The sequence below is a fragment of the Tamandua tetradactyla genome, chromosome 7 (assembly GCF_023851605.1).
Source record: "Tamandua tetradactyla isolate mTamTet1 chromosome 7, mTamTet1.pri, whole genome shotgun sequence".
Taxonomy (NCBI): Eukaryota; Metazoa; Chordata; class Mammalia; order Pilosa; family Myrmecophagidae; genus Tamandua; species Tamandua tetradactyla.
The window spans coordinates 38,702,793-38,726,160 of NC_135333.1; the positions used below are offsets into that span (position 1 = coordinate 38,702,793).

General features: G+C 43.1%; 1 long non-coding RNA gene across 1 annotated transcript; it reads right to left on the reverse strand.

Moving 5' to 3' along the window:
- Positions 1 to 12,999: 12,999 nt before the first annotated feature.
- Positions 13,000 to 16,291, reverse strand: LOC143689599 (uncharacterized). The gene is made up of 3 exons (XR_013178845.1): positions 15,952 to 16,291; positions 15,772 to 15,870; positions 13,000 to 15,409 (listed from the first exon to the last, which is right to left on the reverse strand). It is a non-coding gene; the product is annotated as an uncharacterized LOC143689599 (long non-coding RNA).
- Positions 16,292 to 23,368: the final 7,077 nt, after the last annotated feature.

Below are 23,368 nucleotides of genomic sequence, written 5' to 3' on the forward strand. Positions count from 1 at the left end.
ATAATTTCCTTATGACCCAACAATTCTAGTATCAGATACATACCCAGGAGAATGAAACCATGTCTACACAAAAACACTTAAGTGGAAAGAACACAAAGATCCATTAATTGATTGATGGAAAAACAAACGTGGTCTATTGATACCGTGGAATATTAATCAACAATAAAAAGAAATGAAGGACTGATACATGTTACAACGTGGATGAATCTTGAAAGTATTGACTAAGAAAAGAAGCCAGACACAAAAGCCACTCATTGTAGATTCTATTTATATGAAATGTCCAGAATAGGCAAATCCACAGAGACAGTAGGTTAGTGGTTGCCAGGTGCTGCGGGGAAAGGGAGGATTGGGAATGACTGCTAATTAGTAGCCGGATGGAGAGAAAGGGGAGAGTGAAGGAGATTGGATCTGAGAGTAATTAGGCATAGAGTACTTTGGACTTTGTAGGCCATTGAGAGGGTGTGGGCTAGTCAGAGAGAACTGGGAAACTTTTGCAGTGTTTAGAATTGAGCAGTGACATAGTCTGATTTAATCTCTGTGGCTCAAGGAGTCAAGGGCAGAATCAGGAAGACTAAATAGGAGGCTAGTGAGACAACCCAATTAAGAATTGATGGGGGCTTGAACTAGGGCTGGCACCCTGGGTGTATTTTGAAGGCAAAGCCAACAGGATTTGTTGATGGATTGGATGTGACATTTGAGAGAAAGCAAAGACCCAAGGCTCTGTAAGGATGAAGTTGGCATCAATGGAAGCAGGGACAAGGGTGAGAGAAGTGGCTTTGGCAGGGAGGACATCATTGGGAATTCAGTGTGAGCGGCCTATTAGGCATCGCCAAGTGAGGATGTCAGGCTGCCTTTGGGTTATGTGATTCTGGAGTTTTGGGGAGAGGTTCATTGGAGAGTCATGATACATAGGTGATGTTTAAAACCCAAGATTGGATGCCATCATCAAGGGAGTGAGTGTAAAGAAGAGAGAGGAGGGCCAAGAATCCTGCAGCCTGCAGTTAGAGGTCTAGCAGATGGACAGCAGCCAGCAAAGGGGTCTGGATCAGGAGTGGCCAGAGGAGCAGAAGGAAAACCAGGCAATCATAGAGGCTCAGAAACCAAGAAATTGCTTTACATGGTGCAACCACGCCAAGATCTTTCCATAGGCAGGGTCGCCATTCAAACGGGGAGATTTTTCAAAATTAAGAGAAGTTGCTAAACTAGCTAATATTAATACATTTTTGGAAATGTTTACTTATTGCCCAACAAATTAGTTTCATATATTGGTAAGTCTATAAATGGCTTCTTGTGCCATGTCACTGGTATTTTTCTGAAGAATGTTTTTTTTTTCTTCAGTATGCTCTTATTCTTAATTTTGTCATAAAATTGTTTGCAACCTTACTCAAAGTTGCATTTGTGGTTATAAATTTAAAGCTGTTGGCATCTTCAATTGACTCTTCTCTGTGGTCCATATTTTAATTGAGAGAACCCTCTTTCTGCAGGTACCAAGGAACCAGGTATTCTCATAAAAAAAAACATTGTACTAGAGGAAGGATATTATATTTTTATGAGAAATGTGTAACTATCCCAGCTCAAATGTTTTCATAGCCTTGGTCTTTTTGCCTCCATTCAGGAGTATCTTTGGCAAATTATTTATATAAGCCAAACTTTGACCCCAAAAAGTTGTCTATTGTTCTTGAATGTTTCATCAAATTTAGATGCTGCAAAAATTGTAAGCCTTGTTTTCTTCCATCTCAATATAGAATATAAATTTATCTAATGAAAACTAGGAATCTCATCATTAGATTCTCCCCACATGTTGAGATATTCCAAAAACAATGATGGAAGATCATACACCAGTGGAGCTCTCAGCATTTGATTTCTTCTGTTCCTCCCTTGCTTTTATAGGGAGGAATTTCAATGTTTCACTGCTTTTGTATTATTTCTAGTAAACACAATTTGCCAAAGCTTCAAAGCTCAAGTTTTGGGGCACTCATTTACTGAATACTTTGATTAAAGATTCCCAACAGATTTTGGACAAAATACAACAAAAATTTGGAGGGCTTGTTCACAAAAAAATTCAGTCCCACTCTAGGATATCAAGTTGATGCTCAGTTTCAAGGATCTGCTTGATGACTTTGGCAAAGGCAGAAAAGGTGCCCCCCCCCCCGCCCCAGGCTGAAGTCGGCTTCTGAGTTCAACCTCAACTTTGCCACAAAAATGTTTGTAGCCCACTTTGCCTAACCATACACATAGAAGAATATTCACAAGCATTGACAACTACCACCTCTACTTGAATGGATAAAATATCACAGATTATTTGGATGTAATTATGAATAATGTGTTCAACCCAACCATTTCCAAGAACACTTTTGCCCTATTGGTTTCTTAATTTAGTGAGAGCAGTGCTTTATGTCAGGACACTGTTGTAAATTGTTTCTGTTATTAAACTCTCCTTATTTGCCCGAGTTGAGTGTGTCTTTTGTTTTCTGCTGGGATCTGGCCTGATATGTGTCCCTTCAGAACACAATTTGGCATTAATGAGTGAAGGCGAAGATTTGTGAGGTGTCGCCCATCGCTAAGTGTCATGCACACGTGCCCTGGGAAATCTACATCGGAAAGTTCATAGCATAATAGCAAAAACCCAGAAGAAACCTAAATGCCCATCAACAGTAGGCGGAAAAAATAAAATGGAATACCACAGAGTAGGAATTCTCAAACTTCAGCATGCCTCAGTCAGAATCTCCTGGTTCTGAGGGCTGGCTGAGACACAGATGGCCAGGCCCCACCCCAGAGTTTCTGGTTCAAGAGGAGAACAGTGGGTCCAAGAACATGCATTTCTAATAATGTCCCAGGAAATGCCAATGCTTCTGGCCTGGGTACCCAGTTTGAGAACCACATTGTACAGCAGTAGAAAATCAACCAGTTACTGCAAATGGATGGCTCTTCCAAACTCAATAATGAGTAAGAGAAGTCACAAAACATTATCTCTTTATATAAAGTTCAAAACCAAGGCAAACTAAACTTCATTGTTTAGGGATGTATGCATAGGTGGTAAACATGTTAAGGAAAGGCAATTATTACAAAAAGTTTCGGGATAGGGATTGCCTGGGGGTTGGGAGAGGGTTTATCAAAAGGGCTTTCAGATTACAGCCAAACTGGGTAGTAATTGTACAAACATTTCCCTTTGCAAATATTTAATGAATTATGTACGTGGGTTTTCTGCTCTTCTCATGTTAGATTCCACGATTCAATGTTTAAGAAAGGAAAGAAATAGGGGGAAAAAAGAGAACCCAAGTGGAGGAAGAGAAAATTAGTTAAGGTTCCCTGTTCAGAAAAGGAATAAAAATTGTGACAAATCTCAGCCTTTCTTGTTAAATCTACTGGGGTAACCATGAAAGGAAGAAAAATAGAGACGATATCTTCCAAATGAACAGAGGGAGAAAATGGATTGAGGTTGGGTTGAAGTCAGCAAGTATGGCAAGTCTTGCAATGAGTTTTGTTGTAAAGGGAAGGAAAGAAGTGGGCAGTTGCTGGAGGGGCAATGAGGCCAAGAGCTACTTTTGAAGATAGGAGAAATAACATTGTCTGTGAGCTCATGCGCACGGTTCCTTGGAGAAGGAAATAGTTGATGAAGTAAGAGTAAGATGATAGGAGGGCTGGCATGAGCCCTTGGAGAAGGGGAGGGACCTGGGAGGAGAAGGAATGAGAGTTGAAGTGGTGGGGTGAGGTGGGGACATTGGCCTCACCCAGCATCAGGGGAAGCTGAGCTGTGGGTGGGTGGAGATGCTGGCAGGTGGGAGCTTGTGGTAAGGCCCTTCCATTGCCTCAACTTTCCTATGAAAGAGGAAGGAGTCAGTGAGGAGGAGCCAGAGGTGTGAAGAAGAGAAGAGGGTGTGAGATGGTTTTCCCTGGAGGACAGGAAGAGTGAATGGTCCAGGGAAATAGAAGCCACTGCCAGGATCCATCAAGGCCCATTGAGACATCTGATGGATGTCTCCCCCTCTTCATTCTGTCATTTATTTTGCGTTTTTTCTGACATCTTCGCTTAGATGCTTGGCTCATCAGTTTTTCCCGTTCTTCTTGTAGAGCAATGGCAAAGACCAAGAAGGCAAATATCACGATTTCATCCCAGGTGGAAGATAAGAGTGGGATTTGTTTGGGGAAGCACTCAAGGCTTAGCAAGAAGATACTTGGGTACCTAGACTTCTTCTAACCCCAAAAGGGCTGTGCCAGTGCCGAGCTGAGCTGTTGGATGGACCATGGGCTGGCATTTTAGGGGAGAGCTTGCTTCCCACCTGCTACTGTATCTTCTTGTAGTCATGCATGAAAATATCCAGGGGAACAGGGCATGTGTTCCTGTAGCTTAGGCAGCAAGCAGCTGGAGCATATGCAGCCAGACAGTTGCTGGGGAATTCTAGCTGCTAGCCTGTGGGATCCAGTGAGGAGTTGGGTTGGGCTGCTGGAGGAGAGTCCTTGCTCCAGGAATGTCTGTTGCAGGCGAGGTGAACTTCTAGTAGTTCATCAGACAGCCCTGCTTGTCTCTCCACTTGAGATAAGCATTTGAGGCTGAGAATGTTCCTCTAATTTTAGCTGCATGCTCAAGTTTTGAGATAGTATTTTTGTCTCCATTCAGTAGTCTTCTAAGTTCCATTATGTTTTAATCTCTGACTCATGAATTATGTAGAAGTATATTCTAGTTTTCTAGAGACTATTTATTCAAATTTAAAAGTATTGTGATCAGAGAATGGTCCAGTTTATGGTCCATTTTTATAAATGCCTTTTGTGCATTTGACAATAATTTGTATTCTATAGTTGGCTGGAGTTGGATTCTATTTAAATCTATTAGATTAAGCTTAGTGATTTTGTATTCAAATATTCTCTATCTTTTCTAAATTTTCATCTGCTTAATCTATCAACTGCTGTATTAAAGTTCCCCAACAGGATAGTGTATTATTTCTCTTGGTAGTTTTGTCAGTTATTATTAGGTACATAGAAAACATGTTCTATATTCTTAGTTAAATGAACTGCTTATCATTATGAGGGGTACTTTTAATTCCCAGTGAAGTGTTTTATATTAAAGTTAGTTGGTCTGGTGCTAGTATTTGGTGAGTGACATTCAATCTTAATACATCCTTATGTTTTAGTATATCTATTGTTAACAGCCTTAGCAAAAGTTTTAGAAATCCAGTCTTACAATCTTTATCTTTTAACAGTAAAGTTTACTTCATTTCTATTTCTTATCATTGTGATTCTATTTGGAGTCATTTCTACCAATACAATATGTGCTTCTAAACGTCCCACTAGTTCAACTTTTTTCTAACGTTCCTTGCCTTCTTTTGGATTAAGTTCTTTTTCCTCATCCCATTTCCTGCTCTGTTAATTTGGAAGGTATCATCTCTGTTTTTCTCCTTCACTGGTTACCATAGTAATTTCAATGAGAAAGTCCTAGACTCATCACAACCTCTACTCTTTTTCTGAATGAAACGAGAAGCTTCAGTCCTTTGCGCGTTCCCCTCCTGCGTATGTTGATGAGTAATTCAAATCCATTTCTTTGTTCTTTTCCATCCATTCATTAGCTGTTTGTTTATTCAAGAACTTATAGATTACAGAAAAATTATGCAAAAAATACAGGGTTCCCATACACCACCCTATTATTAACACCTTGCATTGGTCTGGTACATTTGTTACAATTGAGGAAAGCACATTTTTATGATTGTGCTATTAACTATAGACCATGGTTTAACTCATTGGGTTGTGCAATTCCATGGATTTAATTTTATTTTCTAATAATATATATATACAACCCAAAATTTCCCCTTTTAACCACATTCAAAAATATAACTCAGTACTGTTAATCCATTTCTTTTTTAACATTTTTATTGTGGCAACATATTTACAACATAATATTTCCCATTTTAACCATTTCAAATATCCAATTCAGTAGTGTTAATTACATTCACAATGTTGAATCACCAGCACCCATTACCAAAACTCATCCAACACCCCGAACAGAAACTCTGCACCACTGAGCCTAAACTCCCCATTCCTCACCCACTCCCTCCCCGATCTCCTGTAATCTACTTTCTGTCTCTATGAATAAACATATTCTAGTTGTTTCATATAAGTGAGATCATATAATGCTAATATTAATTTAATTAAAGAGCAGGTTAACCTGCCACTTAACTTACTCATATTATGAACTCAATTCTATGCCATTCAATATTCTTCAATGACATCACTATAAATGACTAATCACTATATCAATATTTAACCATGAAACACACTAGCCTCATGAATGATTTGCAAATCTCTCCTGCTATTTAGGAAAAGGTATCCTTAGACCAAGCATCCATTTCTTTTCAAACCTCACCTAATATTATTTTTGTTCATCAGGTCTGTCTTGATTTATTCACATATTCACTCCTTGCTTTGCTCATCATTTTTTCTTGCTTATCTCACTTTCCATTTCAAAGCTCTTTCCTCCTGCCTGAAGGAAATTCCTTTAAAATTTCCTTTAGTGAAGGTCTCTTGGGACATATTCTTGCAGTTTTCTTATGTTGGAGGATGTCTTTATTTCACCTTCAATCTTCAAAGGCATTTTTGCGAGGTAAGCAGTTCTTTTCTTTCTGAACACTGAAGATATTTTCCACTGTCTTCAGATGGCCATTTTGTTTTTGTTAATGAGAGTCAGCTATTGGTCTAATTCTCATCTTGGGGGGGGGGGACTTTTCTTCTCTCGTTTCAAACTCAATATATAATTGTCTCCCTCCTTCCTTCCCTCCTTTTCTTTTTTCTTCTTCTCTCTCTCCTGTTATTCCACTTTCTTTAAGTGTGAGTTTCCCACTCTTGGAATTGATTGAGTTTCCTGAATTCAAGGATGTGTTCTCACAGTAGTTCTGGAATATGCCAATCAACATCTCCACAATTATTGGCAGCCACAAACCTTCCCTACTCCTCCTCTGGGCATAGAGGATGCCGGTCCTCATCCTTCTCAATCTATTGTCTACATCCCTCAGTTTCTCTTTCACATTTCCCATGACTCGCTCCAACTGCATTGTGTTCTGGATAATTTCTTCAGGTATATTTCCCAGTTCATTAATTTTTTCACTGTCCTCTGGTATATTGGAGGATGTGGCATGTTTATTTCTATACCTTATGCAAAAATCAATTATATTTGGATTAAGTACCTAAAGGTAAATAGCAAAATTCTAAAGCTTTTAGAAGAAAATATAAAAGTATATCATTTTGGCCGTAGCATTGAGAAGGATCTCTTAAAATAACAGAATATTAAAGCTACAAGAAAGAGAAAGAGATTGATGAAATTCATTTCATAAAAATGCACCCATTCTGTGTGTATGTGGGCACACACACACACACAACATAAAATGAAGACAAGTGAACCAAGTGGGATACCATGATGTTTCCTTTCCTGCACATTTTTTCGTTCTCCCCAGAGTTAATAATTGTCTTGATTTTTATTTGCAATGTTTTCTATTATATATTGCTAGTTTAGTCTCAAATTTGCCATTGATTGTCTAAATGACCTCTTGATATATTCACATGTAACACAACCCTCTCAGATTCATCTCCCTGGTGATAATTCTCCTGGAGGAATGTAATCTGTCCCAATATGTACTGGTTGTCCTCTATATCCTTGGATCTGCCTTCATGCCCTGTTAAGAATTCTCCTCACCTTAGGTTGGATCTCCTGCTTGCTTTCCCTCTGCCTTCATTGTCTTGGCTTGTATCTTCATGTGGTGATGTATACCCTTCAGTGGCTTTCTCAGAAAGGGTGCTTGAGAGGTTTCAGTCTGGATATTATTTTTTTAAGATCTTGCATAGCTGCAAATCTCTTAATTCAAATGTCACGCTTGGGCTAGTTTTATAATTTTAGTTGAAAATCGTTTGCCTTAGGTTTTTTTTATTATTATTATTTTTTACATGGGCAGGCACTGGGAGTCGAACCCGGGTCCTCTGGCATGGCAGGCAAGCATTTTTGCCTGCTGAGCCACCGTGGCCCTGCCTTAGGTTTTGAGGGCATTTCTCTATTATCTGTCTTGTCTGTTGCTATAGGGAAGTCAAAAATCATTCTGGCTTTAGATCTGTGTTTTCTCTTGGGAAGTTTGTGAGCATTAGCCCTGTACTGAAATTCCAAAAGTAGATTTATTTCCATCCATTGTGCTGTCCACTTAGAGAGCCATTTCAATCAAGAAACTGAATTTTTTCTGTTCTAATTCACTAGATGAGTTCCTCCTATCTTTTTCATTTGGTTTCTCTGTCTGAAATTCCTATTATTTGGATGGTGGACCTCATGGATTAGTGTGTTACTCTTAATTTTTCTCTATGTTTCATTTCTTTTTCTATTTTCCTAAATTTCTTAAGTGTTATTTTCCAACTCTATTTTTATTCCTTCAGCAACTACTTAATAGTGTTTACTGTGTTCTAAGTGCTTTATAAATACTAACTCATTTAGTCTTCATAAGATCTAACCAGGAAGGTACTATGATTAGTCCTGCTTTACAGATAAAGAAACTGAAGCTAAGAGAAGTTAAGTAACTTGCCCAAAGTCACGCAGCTTGTAAGCTACAGAACCAGGATTTAAGCCCCGACACTCTAGCTCCAGAGTCCATGCCCTTAGACACTCTGCTACACTGCCATTCTATTGTGATTTTCATTTCACCCACCATATTTTTAATCTCTAGAAGAGCTCTTTTTGTCTTCTTTCTCTGAGGATGTCTCAATAATGATTTGTTTTCCCACCTTCTGCAAGTCTGTGCTTGCTTTTCTCTGTTTCCGTGTTTGTGTGTCTGTCTGTGTTGGCACTCTCTTCCCGAGGAAGCATGCTGCTTCTGTGCATTGGTACTTGACTGTCTTTTCCTACTCATGATTCCTAACTAGCGGATTGGAAACCTGGGCATGTGGGCAGGGTGCAGTAGTTGTTGGGGAAACTCTGGTATTGGTGCCTTTGGGTCCTTCCCCCCAGGGTTGGGTGGATCCATCAGAAAAAAGCCCCCCTATTTCTTAGGTAAAAGAGGACTCTGGAACTTCATGTTCATTTACGTTATGTGAAAATGAATTGACCCCGTTGGGCACCCCACCCTCAACCCTCAAGGCGCCCAGGGCTCCTTGGTCCAGAAAACCTATACATAAACCTCAGAGTGTGGGGACAGCCCCATAGCCAGACCCCCACTGCCATGCAAGAGGGTTTGCAGAGGGAGGGTAAGGAAACGTGTGTGTTTCATATAGCACCTTTACCTGGAAATCCATCCTCATTTTCTCATCTATGTTTATCTTATTTTCTGTGTGCTCAGTGTCTCCAGAACTCTAAGACATACTTTGTCAAGGTATAAATGTTTTAGAAATGAATCTGTCACCCTGCTCAGAGGGGACCTAGTTGCAGAGGTCTGAGGCCACTGAGATGTCCACTTGTCCTCACTGTCTCAGTTAAGTCATGGATATGGGTAATAACACAGATATTTAAGCATTAGCCTAAATTTTCACATTTAATTTGATTTAAATGTGCTTTTAATAGGGCAAGAGGATGAAGCATTAAAACCAAAAGTTCTTGTCTCCTCATTGAATCCTCCACTTTGCCTGGAAAAATAATCATTCATTTACTAATAAACCTGACAGAGTTTTCCACATGAGCAATGGCTCAATCATAAATCAACACTTCGATGTCTTCTAATTTGAGGCTATATTTGAAAGCATGTTGGTCTCTGTACGGTCACAATAAGGCTGCATTATAAACCTCTCTATAACTTCAAGGCTTAAACCAATACTCATTTGTTTTCTCTCACATGCTTTTGATTGGCTGGTGGGCTGCTGATAAGGACAGGGCTGGGCTGGGGCTCTGAACCGCGGGGTGAACCTGTGGTGCCCCTGAGCTCATTCAGTAGTTCAGGCTAAAAGGCAGCAGGGGAAGCTCTTTTCAGTGAGAGGACAGAAGCTTCAAGTGGTGACCACCACTTATAAGCATATCCTAAGACTTTGCTTGCAGCGCATCAACTAATATTCAATATCATATAACCAAAGTCAAGGACCCGGAATTAGGCGCCACCCACCAAGGAGTCAAAAGCAGGTCACACGGTCAGGTGCAGCACGAATGAGGTGGGGATATATGCTCGCCCACAGAATTGGGGGTGGGGGAAAGGAATACTCTAGAGCAATAATCAAATCTAGCTTAGCTTTTTTAGCTTTTTTTTTAGTTTCAGTTACTCAGAATGCTTCTCTATCTTTGAGGAGCTTCCCCAAGCCCCAAAGTCACCAATTAATTTTGCAATTACTTCTTAGAATATATTTTATATCAAACCATCCCAATTTGGTGAGTTTATTCCTGAGCTCTGATAACAGACAAAAAGACTGAAAGTTCATTTTACTTGAAAGATCCACTCTCACCACATACCTGCCAATGCATTAAAGGCAGGTGAAACTGCCAAATCCCTCAAAATAGATGTTAGTATTTTCAAGACTTGGAGACATTTCAGTGACCAATTCATCTGTCAAAAAGGAATATCACTCAGGAGCCAAACATCCATCTGTCTAAAGCTTCTGGCTGCCTTTCAGAGAAAGCTATTTAACTTCCAGTGATAAGTAATTCAATTAAGGGGGAAAATGAAACTCCTGCTCCCATACAAAGCCCCTGGGTTTCTAATGCAATTCAGATTCATACTGCCCATTTAGAAGTGCAGAAGAGGTCAAGTCATAAGCACAGTGTTTAGGTGGCAACCATCTGTGATGTTGTACAATTGTGACAGCTGAGTAAGGTTCAGAAAAAACCGTAGTCTCAAATTTTGAGAGTGGTAATCAGAGAAAATTCAGACATGGAATTGTGTGGATGGATGGATGCACTTGTCAGAAGGTTGATATGTACATGATATATATATATATATATATATATGATATGTTATATATATCGTGTAATTACTGGGGTGTTTGCTCAGGGCCATGTTAGGAGTGAGAAAATACAATCGGCATGCCATCTGAAACCTTTTTGGGAAGAAAGTTGAGAATGGGTAGAGGTTGGAGAAATACACTGGTAATACACTTTGTAAGATAAATATATATCCCTGAAGTCTGCAAATCTGGGTGTTGAGGGAGCACAAATAAGGATTTCAGCAGAGGCTGGGGGTGATTCTCTAGGGAAGGTGCATAGAGGACTTGGGTCTGGAGTCACAGCATAAAGCAGCAAAAGACAAAGAGCTGTGTTCTAGGTGCACCTCCGCTGTCTGCCACAGGAGACCCACGCCAGGCAACCAGCAGCCTTGTGCTGGTGAATTCCTATTGGTAGGGTTTTCCTGGGGAGGTATATTTGCTGGCTGGTGGGAAGCTTTCTCAGTTAGTCATTCCTTCAACATATGAACTATGAGCCTAGAAAACACCAGCCACTGTTCCAAACCCTGGGATTGAGCAGCAAGCAAGGCAGACAAGTGTTCTGCTCTCAGAGTTCAAATTCTAGTGGGGAGTGGGGCTGGCAGTACACAGAGAAGCAGATACACAGACTGAGATAATTCTATATAGAATACAAAGCAATAGGCACAGCATGACCCTGATTTTACTTTAAAATACATGAGGGGAGCAATGTCACAGAAGATGAAGGAGTAGGGAACTCTGTCTCTCCTCTAAAGCAATGATTAAGTTGGCAAAAAAAAATCAGAATCAACTTTTTTTGGAAACCTGGAATGTAATAAAAACTCACAATAGCTAGGTAATGTTAAAAGAAGAAAGAAGCTGCTAAATTTCAACATTTAAGAAATCTCTGTCAAATCACTAGCTGACCACTGAGCTAATGGAACAGTAACATCACCGAGTACATGACAAAGAATACAAGTTTGGCCAAAAAAAAAAAAAAAGGAAGTTTAAAAAGTTCACTAAATAAACAAATAGCTATAATCTACAATAAGCAGCAACAACCAACTCTAGGGAATGGGGGAGAATCTGATTTCCAGAGTCACCACATTACAATATTCAAAATGTCCAGTTTTTAACAAAAAAATTAAGAAGCATGCAAAGAGAGCAGAAAATATAGCCTATTCATGGGGTGGGGAAAGAAATCATAGAAACTGTCCTTAAGGAAGCCTAGACATTGGACTTACTAGACAAAGACTATAAATCAAATGTCTTGAATTTGCTCAAAGAGCTAAAGGAAATGATGGGTAAAAATATATGCATAAGGAACTCTGTTTTTACACAAGTGTCTTTGCAAATGGATTTTAAAAATGTGTATTTCAATGAGAAAAGGGAGCTGAGTAAGCCATGGTTGCTCCCTCAAGGAACTCACGGTCTTAGGGAGCAGAAGTGAATCACTGTCACCCAGAAAGTGGGAGCTCAGACCAAGGGCACGAGACCCAGTCTGAGGCAGGTTTGGAGGGGCTCTTTGATGAGGGGAACCCAGAACCTAGTTACAGGGACAGGTGGGAATCAGGGCTGTTGTTCGGACAGTGAGGGTAGTATCAGTAATCCATATCTTCAGGGCTAATGGTGTTTAAGGCCTTTTCAAATGCCAAGCCTTCTACACATTTGACTCATCGAAACCTCATGGGGTGGTAATTACTAACCTTCAACACCTTGCAAGATGAAGTCACTCGCCCAGGACCAGGGTTGGAACCAGGCACCTGACTCCAAAGATCCAGCCCCACCCACCCACTGCCCACCATGACCCCACAGCTGCTCTTGGAGGCCTCTTGAACACCAGGGCCTGTGTACTTGTGGTTCCCTCTGTCTGGACAGCTGCACGTTGCTCCCCACAGGCCACACCTTCAGTGGGGGACTCCCAACCTCTCCTCATGGTTCCCCATCCTTGCCCTGTCTCCCTCTCTCCTCCCCAGTGTTTCTTATGCATGTCCATGTGTTTTTATTCATGGCTTCCTTTAGCTCTTCGAGCGTATTGAAAACATTTGATTCATTCTCCATCATGGCTCTTTAAAACCCGGGGCTCTTTCCCTCCACTGCACAGGTCTCACCATGCATCTTCCTGCTCAAAACACCATAGCCCCTCTACCTCCCGTCTCCCCAGCAGCAGACTCTTTCTCTTTGCTCTTTGCCTGCTTCCCTTGGAATGCCTCCCACCTAACCCACTTGCTTAATTCCCAAGCCCAGACCTGGGACAAAGAAGAGAAGTTTGAACTGGAGAGCCTCAGCCTGCTCCCTATGATCCCAGTGGAGGGGTGTTTTAGTTTGCTAAAGCTGCAGGAATGCAATACACCAGAACAGAATGGTTTTTTAAAAAAGGAATTTACAAGTTTACAGCTCTAAGGCCATGAAAATGTCTAAATTAAGACACCAACAAAAAGTTACCTTCACTCAGGAAAGGTTGGTGCCGTCCAAAACATCTCTATCAGCTGGGAAGGCACATGGCTGGTGTCTGCTAGCTTTCTCTCATTTCATAAGCCTTCCCCAGGAGCATTTTCCTTCTGAATCTCCAAATATCTCAGGCTGTGTGGGTTCTCCAGCTTTTCTCAAAATGTTTTCTTCTTGAAGGACTCCAGTAAAAGCCACCACACCTTGAATGGGTGGGTCACATCTCCATGGAAACAACTTAATCAAAGAAATCCCACCCAGCAATATTGAATGAGGATTAAAGAACATGGCTTTTCTGGGGTGTACAGCAGTTTCAAACCAGCATGGTGGGGAGGGGAAGGAGACACAGACCAGATGACCTGTGCAGGGCACCTTTCATGGGTGATTTTCCCACCATCAAGGAACATGGGTGCTTTCCCCAACTAGGTAGCTGGCCCACTTCTGGGGGCAGAAAGAAGGGTGGGGCAGGAGGCCAGGGGAATGAGGACAGAGCCTCCTCCAGAATCCACAGACACCCCCTTTCACGGTGCTCCCTGTATTAGCTAGGGTTCTCTAGAGAAACAGAATCAGTAGGAGATATCTGTAGATATAAAATTTATAAAAGCATCTCAAGTAACCATGGGAATGTCTGTAGGGTAGGCAGCAAGCTGGTAACTCCTATGAAGGTACTCAATGAACTCTCAGGAGAGGCTGGCTGGACAACCATAGGAATGGAAGAGTCCAAATCCGTAGGGCAAGCTGAGAAGTTGGTGACCCCTATGAAGCATCTGGATGAACTCCACAGGAGAGGCTCACTGGTTAAAGCAGGAAGAGTGACTGTCTCTTTTGAATCCTCCTTAAAAGCCTTCTAGTGATTAGATTAAGCATCACTCATTGCAGAAGACACTCCCCTTAGCTGATTACAAACACAATCAGTTGTGGATGCAGTCAACATAATCATGATTTAAGTTCATGAAATGTCCTCATAGCAACAGACAGGCCAGTGCTTGCTTGACCAGGCAACGGGGCACTACCACCTGGCCAAGTTGACACATGAACCTGACCATGACACCTCCCAACAATGAAGTCAGAATGGTATCACACTCCAGGGCCCTGCCTGGTCTGCAGTGGGTTGGTGGTTCCTGTAGCACCAGGACGGAGGGATGCATGAATCCTTCACCCACTCAATGACAGGGGGCTGCTGTTTAGGCTGACAACATTGGTAAGCAGAAGTAACGACATGTCAGCAGGGGCTGTGCAAAATCCCAGAAAGGAATTCATTGAATGATGGGTTTTGAGCATGCTCCAAGAGAAATGACTCAGGAAATATGTGCCATGTGAGAGGATGAGGGAACTTGCAGAGGGGTCTACAGTGGTCCAGATTCTTCTTCAGTTTCAAGGGAGAGAAACTCAGCTCAAGCTGCTTAAGCACAGTGGGGTTACCACGCCCATGAGTAGGGTCAGGGGAGCGGCATTGTCCAGAAGCTCCATTCCCTCCCCTCCTCAGCTTCTCTCCCCTGTGCTGCTGTCACTCTCAGTCCAGCTCTGCACACACCAGGGCCTCAAGAAATCCATGTGGATGTCCCACCTGGTGCAAAGCCCATAGCAGAATCTTCTTCTTTGGCAGTTTCAGCAGATGCATGAGTGTTGTCGTATTGTCCAGCTCTATGCACACAGCTTTCCTGGAGCCTATCAGGTGGCAACTCCAAGAGGCTGCAAGTGGCCAGGACTGGGCTGTAGGGGGCACTTGCGGATCCTGGAGGAGAAGCGTCCCTAGAAGAGGAGATGGCACTCCAGAGGACAATCCAGGTCCCTGGGAGAAGGGCTAGATGCTGGGCAGGCAACATCTCACCGCAGACTGATCAAGAACACCCAAGCTTCACATATTCACTCAAGGACTATTTCTTTTTTCTTTTTAACATGGGCAGGCACCGGGAATCGAACCTGGGTCCTCTGGCATCGCAGGCAAGCATTCCTGCCTGCTGAGCCACCATGGCCCGCCCACAAGGACTATTTCTTGTGCACTTCCTGTGTTAGCTTAGGGAGGCATTAGGGAGTAAACCAGACTGGGTTTAAAATGATCATCCACGTCTTTATAGAATCACAGGCTGGAGGGTGTGCAGCTTCTCCAAGGAACAGCTGAGACCTGAGGGATTAAGGAGACAAGTGGGGAGAGAAGGAAAGTCCAAGCAGAGGGAACAGCATGTGCAGAGGCCCTGAGGAGAGAAGGAGCCCACATGCGTTCCAGGAAACTCCAGGAGGGAGAGGAGGAAGGCACAGAGAGGCATCCAGCGCTCCAGGTTTTGTGGGGATGCCAAAGACAAGGTGAGCCACTGTGGTCTTTATTCTAACATCTGCACCATGTGGAGGAAGCCACTGGCCTCCCTGCACCCTGTCTCCACATCTGTCAAAGGGAGTTAACAGCAGCCCCTTCTGTTGCAGAGGCCCTTGTACCCCAAGCCACCCCCCTTGCCCTGCCTCGGGCCAGTGCCCAGGCTCTCTACTAACCCTCAGCCTTGGGTATCCTCCAAATCCAGCCACTTCTGTGCCCTGGAGCTTTTTTTTTTTGCCAGCGGAGCTCACGCTCAAGACTTCCCACAGGGGAGCCTGAAAATAGAGAGGAGTTACTGTCTGGGGGACGCCCCCAACCACCCAGGAGGAATTTGTAAATTCCACCCCACATCTTACCTTTTGGGGGAATATCTCCTGGTACCTTTTAATGGTTCCTTGAGAGGTCCCAGTGGGACAGAGCCCCCGTTGCCCACCGTGGAACTGACAAGAAGTCACGAGGACCCGCCTCCCTCCTGGCCTGCACTGCTCACCCTGTGTCCCCTCTCCTGTCCTGGCGCCACAACCCGCACCCAGCCTGTGACTCGGCTTCACAGACCCCCTTCCACAGCGAGTTATCACCCACAAAGCCCTCAGCGTTGTCTGGCTCCCAGAGGGCCCGTGATTGAAGAGCTTTCGAGCGTGGAGAGAGCAAATTTACATGTTGGAACAACCACTCAGGCCAGTGACCGAAAGTGGCTTTGGAGGCAGTCCAGGTGTGACCCGTGAGGACGCTGTTTGGATGGCGCAGTGGAGGTGTGGCTGGGGCTCGGATTAGGGAGCGGCACTGGGAACGGAGGGAGGTGACAGGATCTGGGTACTATGAAGAGGCAAATTCTCCAAGATTTGGTGATTAGGAAAAGGAGAGAGAGGGTGGAATGTCAGCTGTCCCACAATGAGAGCTGGGGGTGCCGTCCCTGAGAAGGGGGCACTGGCGGAGAATCAGATTTGGGGACTCCTGCCTCCGTGGCTCCTGGGGCTGCAGGCTGGCTGTGACCCCCCAGCAGAGCCCCTAACTGTCCATTTGGGGAGTTGTTTTCTCTAGAGGGTCATCACAATTCTGTAAAAGCAATGAAAGGGAAGTGACGCTTTAAAAATTAATGATAATCGTTCTCATTCCCCATAAGTTTGAGAGATCAAATCATTCTAAAGTTGTATCAAGGTGGCCGTGGCCTTCTCAGGGACTGAGAGTTTGAGCTGCAGGTTAGTTTTCTTTCCCAACACTTTATTTCTATTGAATTAGAAAATCCCAGCCCACAATTACGGGCTTGGACAATGGCGGGAGCAGAGAGTGGCTCTTACATACAAATGTGGATGTTCAGGTCACATAGCGGCCAGTAATTGTAGAGAAGCCCCTCACAGGGCACCAACACTGCCATCTGGCCGGACCCTCAAATAAAGGAAGGTGGAGTGTGTCAGTGCAGGACATGAGAATAAACGGGCTCCTCAGCCACCGTTTTCCCGCCGTCAGTTCTAGAAATATTTCACACCCCACTATAACCTTTTTTTTTAATTTTATTTTTTATTTTTTAACTTTTTTATTAATTAAAAAAATTAACAAACAAAACATTAAGATATCATTCCATCTACATATACAATCAGTAATTCTTAATATCATCACATAGTTGCATATTCATCATTTCTTAGAACATTTGCATTGATTTAGAAAAAGAAATAAAAAGACAACAGAAAAAGAAATAAAATGATAACAGAGAAAAAAAAGATTATACATACCATACCCCTTACCCCTTGCTTTCATTTACCACTAGCATTTCAAACTAAATTTATTTTAACATTTGTTCCCCCTATTATTTATTTTTATTCCATATGTTCTACTCTTCTGTTGATATAGTAGCTAAAAGGAGCATCAGACACAAGGTTTTCACATTCACAGAGTCTCATTGTGAAAGCTATATCATTGTTCAGTCATCATCAAGAAACATGGCTACTGGAACAGAGCTCTGCATTTTCAGGCAGTTCCCTCCAGCCTTTCCACTACATCTTGAACAACAAGGTGATATCTACTTAATGCGTAAGAGTAACCTCCAGGATAACCTCTCAACTCTGTTTGGAATCTCTCAGCCGTTGACACTTTGTCTCATTTCACTCTTCCCCCTTTGGTGGAGAAGGTTCCCCCCCACTATAACCTTTTGATGTGGTCTGTTTTCCACGTGTCCAATCACCAATTCCTTTTTCCAGCAGTTCTCACTCCAGCTTGGCCTTTTTAAGGGACCGGTGACTTTTCTGTCCAGAAGTGACAGGTCTGGGATCCTCATGCTACTAAACAGATTCCCGAGGCACTTGAACGAGACACTGGAATTCCTGGGAGTGGCACCAACTCGCCTCATCAGTGTCGAGAAGAAAAGTCTCTTCACCTCTCTCTCTCTCTTCAAAACTCTGACGGGACAGACATGCGCCCACTGCCAGGGAAATCCTCCGGGGACAGCAGACGCCCTGATCTCAGGCAGTGCCCTGGTCACCGGGTTGGTTCCCTCCGTGTCCTGCAACAGTGAGTCAAGATCAGGCCTCAGTTTTGATGGCAAACTCTTCGCCACGCCTGAGAAGGTGACGCCCCAAAACCCCTCCCGGCAGAGCGGTGTCCCCTCTCACCCCTCCCAGAGCTGGCATTTGGTCAGAAACTATTCCAATGCCATCCTCATCCCAGCAACCAGAAAATAAAATTCCACGTATAGCAATAAAAATAAACATAATTCAACCCCATGAAAAAAATTTCTTTCTGAAACGCATTTCCAGTTCTAAGGGAGGAAAGGCCACTTCTCGCTCACATCTGGGCAGAGGGTGTTGGCGCGTGGGCAGTGAGACCCGCAGGCGGAGGCAGCGGCCCAGGCGCACTGGCTCCACTGGGCACACAAGCCCGGGCCAGCTCGCTGCTGCCAGGGTCCCTGGGCTCGTCCAAACGATAAAATGTGGATAAGACAAGTACCTCTCTCTGAGGGCTGCTCAAGACTTGTCAAGTGCTCGTGGTGCTTCCTGTATCAATTACTCCTCCTTCTTCATAACCACAGACCAGTACTGATGCATCTGCTTGGCAGCAGAGTTTTCCCGGGTAAAGACAATCACCACCGGCAAGGCCAGCCGGCCGAGAGGAATTGCTCTCACCCAATTTGTGTCATTGCTGTTAGACAGTATCCCAGAGTGTCATTTGATAGAGGATTTTGTCTGTTGTTCTTTTCGTTTTCTCTCCGAGTCCGATATTTGTCGTTAACTTTCATAGCTTTGCTTTGCAAGATGTCGTTTCTGCTTCATTTTAGGCTTTATTAATGAAATTATTCAATCTTGCGCCAGGAGGCCTTGGTTCCTGCTTGTTCTGGGAGAATGCCCTTGCTTTGCCAGAGGGATCCGTACGTTTTGCTTGAAAAGAGATGAAAGCTTCCTCGGCTTCCGGCTGCCATGTGACAAAGTTTCATAGGCGACAACGACTTGGGGACTGGAGACACAGAGCCCATGAGTACAATGAAATCAATTTTTCAGCTGTTTAAACTTATTGTCGTTTAATTCAGGCTTTTATATTTCCTAGCTGCTTGTGCAAAATCCACTCTTGGAGTCCAGCCCCCTGCTTCTGACCACCGGCTGGCTCTGTGCAGTCATTCTGAGCAACAGGCACCGTTTGTACCATCTCCATCAAATGCCTGTGTTTTAATGGACCATTTCTGAGCCTCTGATGCATTCTTATGAATTAGAGATATAGCACAGCAAATTATAACTCTAATAAATGTAAATGAGCTCAAAGAAATAATTACCGGGGAATGGTGTGAGGCTACGGCACTCAAGACAAAACGCTGCCTGGCAGCTGAATGCTTGCTTCTGTGCTCTCATGTTGTGCTTTGTCTCTTTGGACTGATGGATCCCAGGCCCTGGTTATTGTCAGCCCACGACTGGATGAATAAAGAATGTGACATGGCATCTGTGGCCATCCTAACTGGCCTGGCATTTCAGCCAGTGTGTATAGTGTCCCGGTCATAGCTTTGGGAACTGTCAACCCTTCTAAGGATCATTCAATCGAACCCCCCCGAAGGGAGCAGGGACCCCATTGATTTAGAGGGTGGATGCAAACAGAGGGAGGGGCAGGGGGCAGAGGCCCTATTCTCAGAGGCCCGGGCAGCTACATACACGAGGATGCTAGCTTTTGGAGAACGCCTGCACTATGCCAGGCTGCCCAGAGCTTTTAATCGTCTCCTTTGCCCTCTCAACCACCCTCTGAGGGAGTGACCATCATTATCTCAGAAAAGGCCCCCGCAGCTAAGTCTCACAGTTACCGTTTTGAGGAAGGGAACACTACATTATTCTCTGTTCCTCTTGCAAGCAGATTCTCAGCTCCCATCCTTGCGAAGGGGAACACAGAGCTAAAGCTTTGTTATTCTTGTAGAAACCCTTGTAATCTGGTTTCTTATAGTTCCTGGTTAGGCTGATAAAACTGAGTTAAATCTTACTCTTTCCCCGTCCTGCCAGTCTTTTTGACAAAGGGAGGGTCGATCAACCTGAACAATAAACAAGTTTTCAAACCTCAACCAAATGTTCCCCCAACCAAATCACCAAATAGTCTCCAGACCAGATGTCTACATTATAATCACATTTGAGCTCTTCTGTGAGCCCAGAGAGAATTTCCTAGCTCTTCCCATTACCCAAAGAATCTATCAATGTCATTTCCCTCTTTTTCCTTCAGTTCCTCCCTAATTTTCTTCAGTCCCAACGATGTATTTGAACCTGGCTCTCACAACTCTTCGGGGAGGCAATTTTGTTTGAGATCAAGAGGTCCCTGTTTCCACCGGCTATTAAATCACTTTCTTGTGCAACCAAACTGGTGTGACAAGTCATTCTTACTGCACTGAGCGAGGACCCAAGGCCCACACCATCCCCTTCATCTCCATTTTACCGACCAGGAAACGGAGGTACAGAAAGGCTAAGGGACTCAACCCCATAAGCAGAAAAGGTGCAGAGCCAAGACTGAAGGCTCACTAATCTCCAGGACAGCAACCCCCGGCTCCTGTTTTGGAAAATCTGGGCAGAGCCTGTTCTTCTTTACAGCCAGAATTTGGCTAGCAAGGCCAATTGCCCATAAAAAAAAAAGGCAAAGCTCTTTCTGCACCTTGCTGACAAAATCAAGCTGTTTGCATATAAAAGATGCTTCTCTGGTGGTTTCCTGAGCAGGCAGGGAAGGTGAGAACCAAATAAGATGGGCAAGACAAGGGTTCACCTGGAGACTGGAACATGGCTGGTGTTGTGACAAGAGCCAAAGTCAGCACCTTCATCTCACTAAGCTTTTTAAACAATTTTATTCCCTGGCATGCACGTCCATAATCTCACAAAAGCATACAAACATGAGCCTATCATTGATTGCAGCTGTGCATATAATGGCGAAGAACCAGAAACAGCATAAATATGCAAGTGGAATGTTAGAACAGTATATTGTGGACTATTGGAAAATTGTGTAAGAGCCCAGGACTTGGTGACATTTACTCATTCGGGTATTTGTTAGTTCAGCAAATATTGATTGATACAGCAGAAGAGAAGTGAGGCCTCTTCTTTCATGACTTTTAGACTAAATAAGGACAGCAGATAATTAACAAATACATAGACAGAATAGTTTCATAAAATACAGGCAATAAAAGGGGGTGGGCAGGGAGACCCCTGGAGGGATGGTGGGGATGGGTCAAGGACACTGCTCTGAGGTGCTGACCTCTGATGTGAGACCTGAGCGAGGAAAAGGGACCGGCCACGTTAAGATTTGGGGATTCTGAGTTTCCAGGGGAAGGAACAGCAAGTGCAAAGGCCCTGAAACCCTGAGTTTAAACCTCACCAGCACCCCAGCCCCTGCAGCCATCCATTGCTCCTGTAATTGGAGACAAAGAACTTCATTTCTTGGCACTTTGGTTACCGCATCGGTCAAATGGGGGCACCATTAGCCGCGTTGACCTGCGTCCTGTGGCAGTTGCACAAAGTAGGTCAGGTAAAAAGCTCAGTCCTGCCAGCATGGAAAGGTACCTGGGACTCTTTGCGCACATGGGGAGGACAGGGAGAGGGTAGAAGCAGGCATCCCAGTTGCACTTCTTGGCATAGTGGATTGGGGTGATCTTGTTATTATTAATGAATTATTAATATTCAGAATTATTTTCAATGACTGGCCTGTTCGAGGGGTGTGAATACAGATCAATGTGCAGGGCTCTTCCCTTTAACACTAGGACCGCAGTGGAACTCCTCCACCCCACATCCCCACAATCGAGGCTGATAGTAGAGTGCCCTATCTTTGAGTCCCAGCTCTGCCACTGACAAATTGCAAATCTTTCTCCTTCTGATCCCAGTTTTCTTAACGAGAAAATGGGAGCTTGGGGCAAGATTTCCCTTGAGTCCAACTTCTTAAGAAGCACCCCACGTTTCCCTGACACCTCCTCTGCCCCTGGTCTTCACCTATGAGAAGTCCCCTTGCTTCACCTGCTGAACTTGTCAAGCTCATTTTATTTGTATTACTGAGATGCAATTTACAGCTAGTAAAAAGCACAGATCTTGAGTACTATCATGTTTACAAATAAACACACGTCATTAAGCCAAATCCCCAGATAGAAAATGTTCCCATCACCCCCTGGCAATCGTAGACTTCCATCCCCAGAGATGAGCTCTGCTTGTTCTAGAACTCCATGTGGTAGGGCCTTTTCTGTTTGTGGTCTTCCGTGTCTGGCTTTTCTTGCTTAGCATGTGACATGTATCAATAATTCATTTCTTTTGATTGCTGAGATATTGCATCACATAACATCACAATTTCTTTGGTTACCTATCTGGTGATAGACATTGGGTTGTTTCCAGTTTTTACTTATGATAAATGAAGCCACTATGAAAGTTCTTGCACATGTCTTTTGGTTGACATATATTTTCACTTCTCTTGCAATTGCTGGGTCATAAGGTAGGAGTATATTTAACTTTATAAGAAACTACTTCAAACTTTTCCAAAGTAGTGATACCATTTTACACTTCCACCAACAATATATGAGAAATCCAGGTGCTCCACATACTTGTCAACAATTATTGTTGTCAGTCTTTAAATTTTAGCCATTCTAGAGAGTGGGAAATGTATCTAATTCTGAATGTGTTTTACAGAGATACAATTCTGTACCCTGGAATACACAAATCTTGTGTTATTGTTTGATTCATATCAACAAAATAACACCATGTAACTTACATGTTTATTAATTTATAAAGCATTTACATCACTCAATTCCTTTCTACTCATTCCCAATCAACTCAAACCCTACCCACCCCCACCCATAGGCAGCCACTGTTTGAATATCTATCCCCATAGATTAGTTTTGACTGTACTTTCTTATTAATGGAATCAATCAGGAAATACTCTTTTTGTGTCTGGTCTCTTTCTTTCAGCATAATATTTTTTATTCATTCATTTATGCTATTGTGTCTATCAATAATTTGTTCTTTTTATTGCTAAGTAGTGCTCCATTGTATGAATATTCATTTATCCACTTTTCATCTATTCTGTGCTGTTTCCAGTTTTCTGGCTATCATGAATAAAGCTGATATGAATGCTCATATACAACTCTTTGTGTGGACATATGCTTTCGTTTTTCTGGAATAAATACCTAGGAGTGAAATTGCTGGATCATATGGTAAATGCATGTTTAACTTTATAAGAAACTGGCAAACTTTTTCGCAAACATGTCATATTTTAACATTCCCACAATGTTATGGATATGTGTCTTCTACGGGTATGTTTCTATTCATTGTTTTTCTCCCAGCTATGGGTCAGGCT